Here is a 9,611-nt window from a genome sequence, read left to right on the forward strand (position 1 = left end):
CTATGTATCTGGCTACTTGAACTGGAACGCTAGATAACCCTATAGATGTCAAGTTCCTGGTGCCTTTTTATCCCACAGATCGCAATGCTCTGTGTTCAATAATAAACAACCAGAAGGTCAAGACTCTAATTATTTGCCTTCGAAAGACTATTTCCGGTTTACTGTTTGAAGTTACCTCGACGGCGGTCAAACACAGAATGAATCTTTTAGCTAAGCGACGCGCTTATATACTCACCGGGCGGACGAGTTCATTATTAAGATGGGTAAAATGGGTATATTCCACTTTGCGAAAACATGAAGGGAGACAGCTTTATTTTTACTTATACTATTTATGAAAACAACTCCCGGTTAATTAATAATGTTTAACATGATTTCTTTAATTATTATTGTCGCTAATAAAATAATTGTATGGAATAAATAAGTCTAAAATGTAAAACTAACCTTTGAAATACACCGCCAGACATTTAACTTTGTAAGCGCAAATGGCTAATTTATAACAAAGGGCGGTAATCGTGCAACTATGCGGTTACGCTACACTAGTATCAACATCCGGTGTAATTTTTGCTTGTATTTTGCAGAAACTCGATTGATTTCTAGCAAACTTGGTTTACCACTACATCGTCGCTTATTATTATTTGGTATGTTTCAATCTAAAAAGGGATTTGCTCCCTTAACATCTCAGATTTTAATAAATAAAAGACGAAATGATACAAATGCCTTACATTTTGTTTGTCAATGTCATGTCATTAGTCATTCTCATCACCTTTGAATAGCAGAACAGAACGAACACTATCACCAATTCGTATTGTGGCTTTTTGCATGTGTCTTAAATTCTCATATTTGATAATAAATGCAACAATAAAATATTTCCCTTATTCTGCCACAGTTATGCACCAGTCAATTGTAACCATGGCCCCCAGGCAGGTCTTGTTTATACCGGGGATAGCAGGGGAAATAGGCCATGTTTTTACGTTCCAGGTGGACCGGCAGTGCTGAATGAATGCGGTGTTATTTTTTTTGCGCTGAAAACGGGGAATGGGCCTAACCTAGGATGTCCCCAGGGGCATTTGACTGGGATCTGGTCATTTCGTAACCTTACCATTTCGTAACTGCTGAATCTTGGTTATTTTGTAACCATTTTGTTAGTCAATTCGTAACCGTCAAGAAATCAATTGCTCATATGGTAACCACCATTTAACAAGGTGATAAATAGTACACATAGCACCTCGTTAAGTGTATTGTTCGAACCTGGATGTATATGGCACAGCAACCAAGACACCAATTGGGAGACATTACTTAAATTCTCACTAGTAACAAGCCAATAATTTATGTTACTCAATAGTTATTAGATATATATATATATCATGCTAAATTAGAAATGATTTGTTATACTACCAAAATATGTTAATTATTTTCTTACATTTTGCTTACTTATAAACAATAATTTAAGACTGATCGCGATGTATTTTTGAGTAAAATTACGTTTACATAAATGATCATTCTTGACCTATTTCATTGACTATATTTGTTTGAATTGTTTAAAACGAACAAAATTGTGTTCTGTTCTTTTCTCAATTGATCCATATTCAGCATACTTTATATCCGAAACCAACAAAAAACAGCCTAAAATTATTAGTTATGGTACAGTGGAAACTCACTAAACTGGATCTCCACAAAACCGGAATGCTCGGGATACTGGAATTTTATCAGAGTCCCGGTTTCCCCTTCTATTATCAATGTAAAAAAATCCCTACAAAACCGGAACCCCGGAATTCCGGATACTGTACAAAAAATCGAGAAAATTTGTTAGTTGTCAACGTAATTTTACCTTACAAAACCGGACGTTTTGTTCAAACATGTCAAAATAATTATGTGTATTAGGAATTCGCGAATCACGTGTCACTTTGTTTTGACAGCCGGTACGTCTTTAAATATTACACCTGTGATGTTATGTTAACATGATAATCGATAATGATGATTGCGCTGTGGATTGACTGTTGCGCGATAATCAAACGATAATCAAACTTGTAAAAAGAAAATTGATTAAAACATTTATTTGTTTGTTGCAGAAAATAAAGAACTAGAAACGTTTTTTTAGTGATCATTTTGAAGGGTTGTTTTATCTAAAGACTTCTATGATTGAATCAAATTAGAGCGGTGCTTTAATTAAACTATCAAACATACTAAACAAGCATTAAATTACGAGAGATTCATCTCTTCCAAAGGATGTCGTACCTTTCCAGGTGGGTGTGCATTGATTGATTGATTGTGAGTTTGTGTAAATGAATAACTGTGAAACCATAACCAAATGTTGGGTTGTAAAGGTGTGGATGTGCATGCTTCACATATTCTCCGTCCTTTTGGCATACTGGACCGTCATCAGACACTCTGCCATGAATGTTAGAGAGTTTAAAGCTATTTCTTATTTTCCTGTGTAACTATATTGATGTTAGATTAAATTTACGCCGCCGTGTTACTGAGTAACAATTTGAAATTGGGCCAAAATCATCAAGCTAGAGCTTTGCATAATCTTTTTCAAACTTCTGTGAGATTTCTGCCCTTGACAATATTTGCTCGCAGCCCCCCTTAAAGTTGCACTTCATTCAATATTTGAAAGCTTACGGAAACACTTTTTTGTTAATTTGAGATCTTAATGTGGCTACTTCTAAGTAAATAGATGCTCAGAGTAAATAGATGCTCTGGGTGTTCACTGGGTGACAAAGGCTACCCAGTATTGGTTGTTTCTTTTTTCTGAAAAGATGTTTCTAGTGAATTGCCCAGTTGCAGTGGTTTTGACGCCACAGAACCAGCATAGCTCCATGACAGATATATATGTTTTCGTCATTGATGTCAGTACTGCTGTATTGGAGGCCTCACAATTTCTGTGTGGAAATGTCATCTGATACACTCATAACGGCGTATTTCTAGCATAGCTTTCACAAGTGCATGGCCATTCTCTGTCATTTTCAGATACACTGTGTTTTGTGTGGATAAGAAATGCAGAGTGGTACCACCAATCACCTAAGCCACCATTCCCCTAACAGACAATAGGCTCATGGGGACAGTTCCTGCAATTTACAGAAAAGCTCTCAATTGTAGCCCTACGAACTTCAGGTAAGCAATAAATCTGGACTTCAAGATATCTCTGTTCTCAATGTAAGTTTATACTTCATTTGAACAAAACATAGGGCCGAATTCAGAACAATCACTCTCACTCACACTCAATGAGTTAATCCTCTGTAATCACATAACGGTCGAAATATTTTCGAGTGAAAGGTATATCCGAATTCACAGGTGTGAGTGAGACTCAAGTGTTTTGCGTGAGTGGGACATTTGTGAGTGCTCGGCTAGGCCACTTGAACCGCCCTCGAGGATTGGTTGTGAATAGGAATTGAATGAGTGTATGTGAAAAAAGTACATGGCAAGTAGAAAAGATGAAATATATCAAATATTTGGAACAAATAAGGGACATGCTCGTTCCCAGACAATATTTAAGAGACCGGGATAATCCATTGAAGTACATGTTCATTCAATAACGTGGCCATCTATAAACAAAACAAATTCAAAAGGATGCGCCTATCATATATTTGTTTTGTTTCGCAATGATCTTGAACCCCCAGCAATGTTGATGTTTGCAATTCATCAATGGCTGCAAAGACAGGCAGCTAAAGGTACGTGAAGTTAGCATCCTAGCGGCATGAAGTTAGCGGCCTAGCGGCGTGAGGTTGGCGGACTAGCGGCCTAAATTTGTTATCTATTTCAAGGTTCAATGGTTTAAATGGAAAATAAGATAAATCAATGTTTTTAGTCGTACATTAGCGGCCTTAAATTGTTTTCTACTTCAGAGCATTTTTATATGAGTTTTCTTCTAAAACAATGCTACAATAATTGTTTTCCTATGCAAAATACATCACGCTTGAGCGGTCTTGGGGCGTGAACTTGGCGGCCTGGTGGTCTAGCCCCTAAAAATCCCCAAGACTCAATCCAGCAGCCCATGAAAAGGGGGAAATGCTGATATTCGCTAAAGGATGTCGATTTATGAAAAGGACATTTAATTTATCATTGTTTTAGAAAAGAACGCATATAAAATGCTTTGGAATAGGAAACAATTTTAGGCCGCTAGTCACATGAGGCGGCTAGGCTGCCAGGCCGCTAACTTGACGCCGCTAGGCCATTTCATAGCGTGGTAAGGGAATTGATATGTATTTTCCAGCCTACTTTCAGCTGGATTATTATTACTATTATTATTATTATTATTATTATTATTATTATTATCATTTTCATCATCAGCAGCAGCAGCAGCACCACCACCAGCAGCAGCACCACCAACACCACCATATCATCATCAACATCATCATTATTATTATTATTATTATTATTATTATTGTCATCTTCATCCATTTTCCCCTACATTTCTTGAGTTGTTTTTCACTCCGAGGTGTTATTTCCCCATAAGAAGTAGATTCATTCGCTAATTCTATCCATCTGCTATTTTTTCAACTTCCATTTTTTCAACTTCCATATATTATTTTCAAACGCCCAAGACCTCTTTATGTAGAATACATAAGCAAGATTATATATGAATACATATTTGAATTACGTGATACAATGGAAAACGGCTATATATTTAAAACAGCAACAACAACGACAACAAAAAACATGCATCTAAACGTATTTTGCAACAGTTATTTACAACACAAAACGTTTATTTTAATTAACCAATTGTTTTAAAATGTAAATTTCAGTTTCAGAATAACACTTATTATCATTTGTTTGTTACCATAACTAACAATAAGGTACTCAAATCTCAAATAAACATATGTTTACAATGTATAATGTAAACATCACCATAGTCAAACAGATAATCCGATATGATCATGTTAACATACGTGTATAATTATATACTGTATTGCTCGCTTGATGAAGTGGAGTGTTAGCGAGGCGTGTGAATACAAACAGATCACTTGAGTGTCACTCCCCATATTCCACTCAAGTGATCATTTGAGTGTCCCTTACGGGAATGTGGTTGGAGTGTGAGTGAGAGTGGATGTTCTGAATTCGGCCCTTACAATTTCAGCATCAAAATCCAGGTTTAGATCCCAGACCAAACTTTGTCTCCTTCATTAAACTTAATTTCAGATGTTCTATAAGCCACATACATGTTCACTACTTATGACGGATAAGAACTTTTGCAAATTGATTATAAATGCGTTTTCCCAGATTTACACCCTCCTCTTGCAGATACTGCTGATGGTGAAGCTTGGGTGCACCGGGCCGGTTTTCCAGCCTTGTGGAATCAACATCTCCAGCTGAACTGGGGCCGGGAATTATATAAGACTCCTTAGCAGCATGGTGAGCTTTTGCTTAGTTATTTCCAGGCTCATATACCCGGCCAGACTTCTGCGTTTAAGCTTTCCTTTCGTCATTTTTTTAAATAACGTATCTCAAGTCTTTCAATGAAATCACAACTGTGACACCTTTGGAGACTAGATTTAAATTAAAGAACCATTATGTGTAGAAAGCCTTTTGGGTGATTTAAAATCAAATTAGTAAACAGGATTCTCATGGTTCATGGTTTATAATTGGCCTTGTGGACCTTTCATTCTTTACTTTGGTAACAGCCGCTTAAGTATGTAAGAACGGGGTGGGGGGGGTACAGATGTGATAGTAAACAGTGTTTAATAAGGTATATTTGTTTTTATTTTATCACCATTTTGAAGGTACTGATTTTGTTAAATCAGGGATAAGTAACAAGTTTAACACAAACACTGTAACATGTTCTTTATTTCAAATAAATCTATAAATTATCTCTGGAGAATTTAGTCTGATCTCCATTTCTCAGAAAATGTAGCTGTCTAAGTGCCTATTCCATCAATGAGTGTCACTGTCTTTAAATTGCTGTTGCGGTACAGTTTAAATAGCAAAAGTTTTATGGCCCTGCTTGTTTGCAACTCCTCATTCATTTTTGTACAGCGAGAAAAGTAAGGGAATTCTAGAGATTTACTAGAATTATGGATTGTTTTTCTTGAGTTACACAGTACATAAGGAGGAATAAGTGTGTACACAACTCCTCATTTTATTCCTGTTTATTATTTACATATGTAACATAGATGTGTACAAGACTTAGAAACATGACATAAAAGAGCTCACTTTGATAAATTTTCTCAAAAAAAGATATCTTTACTGTTAAAGTAAGAACTTTTACTGCATAGTAAGTAATGTCTTCTGCTCATCTTCATGACATCATTACATGGAATGGAAACTTCCCAAGATACATTTCCACATGGCGCAGCTCATTTATATATATTGCTAATGGATTGTTTAGAAAGGGACAGTTTTAATTGGACAAAATGTTTTAATCGCCATTTTACAGAGTGCCAGCCAGTCATTGCTGTTCTTTGCATTGCTGAGGAGGACAGTCATGCCAACATAACAGTTTGTTCAATAACAGGTAAAAAACTGGTCTCACTTTACATTTTCAACCACTGCCAGATAATATAATCTTATATAATGATAACTCCTTCTTCACAACTGGTGTTAAATATATAATGATTAAACAAACAATAAAATGGAAATTATGCTCTTTAAACTCAGAACCATTATTGACTGTCAGATGCTACTGGTAAATGAACAGGTCTTGATGTCCTTTTCTTGAGATAATAACTATTTGCATATTACCCCGGTACTACTATTGTACATTCAATAGAAAATCGTCTTGTTTGTATCGTTAAATGGCTTTATAATGTTCCCCACTTCCTGATTCTTGAAAATTACGTGAACAAATGACAATCCTACTACCATTTAAAGTTTGATTAAATTTCGGACAAATGTGTTTGTTTTAATTTGCCTTCTGCTTAAAGTAAGGGTATATATACTGGGCAAGAAGTGCTGAATTTCATTGTGAATGACAGTGATTATCCGTAGTTTGAATTTGGTTCGGACATGTTTGACGGGAATTCAAAGACATTTTTTTGTCATCATTTTCGCATACATTGGTTCATTCCAAGATAAAAAATATAACCTTTTTCAAAATGTTCAATCTGTGAGAGTGCAGCTTTAATAGACCTGTAAAGACTTGTCGATGTGAAACTAAACTCTCAATCAAACTTTGGTAAAAGATCAAATGCGGGGCTCCGTGTGCGGCATAGACTGTGTTAATTTTTATTTAATATGATGAAGAGCTAGTTAAATTATCTTTGTTAAAAGTCTTCATTTGAAGCAAAATATGTTTCAATACCCTGTATGAATTTTCTTCACTGGATATTGATTCATAAAAAACATTGCTCCAGGGTGCGGAGCTATTTTTTTGCTATATGTCGAAATGGAAAAATCTTCTCCTCAGAAGTCAACTTTGTTCCCCAATGTGCAAGGCACAATCGGTGAAAATAATTTCAATAAAAGTCACTGATTATTATTATTGTTATTATTATTAATAAACTTTTACTATTTCAGGAGACAAACAGAAACATAGAGGTGCTATACATTCTGATGGAAAAACAAAAGCATCTCCCATCATTTTGGCGTGGCTCAGATCAAGAGGAGAATTTTAAGAAAGGTAATAACTGAGCAACTAAGAACATGCAAGTTGCACTGGTTAGAGTGTAAGACCCATCTCCCTTCATAAGAATTGATAATCATCACTGTATTAAATCAAGAAATTGAAACGTAAGTGTCTTGTCTTTTGCAGTGTTTTTGAAATATAATATAATATAATTTTAAAAAACTAAATTATTATTTAATATGATTGTGAATGTGTGATGTTTTCTTCTGATCATTCACTCTCAAAAACCAGATACTAAAAACATATTTGTAGATTTTTTTGTTTTACTTGTAAATATAGTTTTAAGGTTGTATTTTAGGCAAAGCCTTTTATTCTGCTCAATACAAACTTAAATATTGTAAGAGTTATGGCCCTTTGTAATTTTTAAACAAATACATTTTTTTATGTTTTTGTAAGCCCATTATTAAGGGACTTTTAATATTTTCACCAGCTGCATTATAAAGTCAGACCAAAAGTATTCAGTAAGTGTCCAAACAATAACTAAGTTAGAATCCTTTCTCAATTCAAGTGAGCGATATAGGGCCATCTCTGTGTTTGTCTGACTAAAAAACAATAATCAATCTTTGAGTTAAATTGACAAATATTGTTGTAGAATGTTTTGTGAAGACATACAATTGGATTACTTTTGTGTCAATAGGATTTAGGTTTCTGCACATAAAAATTATTTAGAATTGCATTTGGGTCAGGCGGTTCACGTTCGATATTACTTGCAGTATAAGTGGAAGCAGTGACTTAAAATTAATTACCAAACAGTTTCTGCTCAATTGCTTTGAGTAAACATACGAGTTATGAAACTTGGAATACTAGTTCTTGGTGGCATAAATGAAAGACCTTGTTTTGTCACATTGTCTTGTAATCAAGCACTAACTTCCTCTAAATTCTCTTCAGGTGATGGTTGGGCACACACAAGAAGACATAGATCACAGGTGTCTAGCCATATGAGTAGATAGGAGTGTCACACTCTGCCATACTTACTTCATCAGACGAGCAGAAAGCTTCTCAAGATCCCGCACTGCACACTAAGACATAGTCTTTGACTACAACAAGGTGATGAAAGTACAGAGAGATCCAATTGAAATCAATTCTGTGCTACTGTCATTTCTTCATTCTGGAAGTCGATGGACATGATTTATCATGGCATCAAGTGTGCAGTTTGCCGACTACCAGCAATCTTGTTCACCAGCTGTGCAACTTGAGCTGGTAGCTTTATTGCTTGAAGCCACAGCATAAGAGGGGGAAGGTGCAGGTTCATCAAAAAGTCTCAAAAGTTGAAACTAGGAAAAGAAGTTTATCAAGAGTGTGAATCTATTTTGAAAACAATCGTTACAATGATTTGGTTTCCTTTGAAACTTGATACATACTATGAATTGAGATGCTTAAATAAAAAACCGCTATTCAATTATCAGGAAACTGCCTTTTTCATACTAAAGGGTAAATGATGTCGCCATTTCCTGTATGTATTTAAATAAGATATGTCTCCACAATTAATATTTTTAGGGAATTTTTCTCAACTTAATGAATGAGATTAAATTGTACAGTGTTATATGAGCTTAATATGTGTTTTCTCATTCTTTAAAATTGGTGAAAAATTGTCAGAAGATAATTAGACCAGTATCCATTACTGCAATCATACAATCAAATATACAGGGACAAGCCCACTGGGCATATAATATAATTAAACCCTGTTTAGGGGCATGAGGCAAACAGAGTTACTTTCAAACGTTAAAGCTGCACTCTCACACTTTGGATGTTTTGACAACCTTTTTCATTTTATGTCTTGGATTGGAACCATCCAATTTTTGTGAAAAATTAAATCCCAGATTTTTCTATTTAAGTTAAAACATTGATGTTTTAATGCACTTTTCTTAAACCGTTAGTAACATTAATTTTCGAACGGAAATATGAAATCTGCGATCTGATCTTTTGTCAGCAATCTTTTATCATTGGTTTGCAGATAATTACGCCAAAACTTGCTCATTCCAAGACAAAAAAAGTTGTGGAAACGGTATATCTGTGAGAGTGCAGCTCTAAATGTTTAATTGCTTGATTA

At 35.1% G+C, this 9,611-nt stretch overlaps 1 long non-coding RNA gene across 3 annotated transcripts; it reads left to right on the forward strand.

Annotated features, from left to right (window-relative positions):
• The first annotated feature begins 581 nt into the window (after nucleotides 1–581).
• LOC128206438 (uncharacterized) lies at nucleotides 582–9,050 on the forward strand. Of its 3 annotated transcripts, none has more exons than XR_008256473.1 (6): nucleotides 582–638; nucleotides 2,971–3,114; nucleotides 5,242–5,352; nucleotides 6,374–6,451; nucleotides 7,453–7,555; nucleotides 8,450–9,050. It is a non-coding gene; the product is annotated as an uncharacterized LOC128206438 (long non-coding RNA). The 3 variants fall into 3 exon arrangements; XR_008256472.1 differs by lacking the exon at nucleotides 582–638 and adding an exon at nucleotides 2,208–2,243; XR_008256471.1 differs by lacking the exon at nucleotides 582–638 and having other exon boundaries at nucleotides 2,807–3,114.
• Nucleotides 9,051–9,611: the final 561 nt, after the last annotated feature.

The sequence above is a fragment of the Mya arenaria genome, chromosome 10 (genome assembly GCF_026914265.1).
Source record: "Mya arenaria isolate MELC-2E11 chromosome 10, ASM2691426v1".
Classification (NCBI taxonomy): Eukaryota; Metazoa; Mollusca; class Bivalvia; order Myida; family Myidae; genus Mya; species Mya arenaria.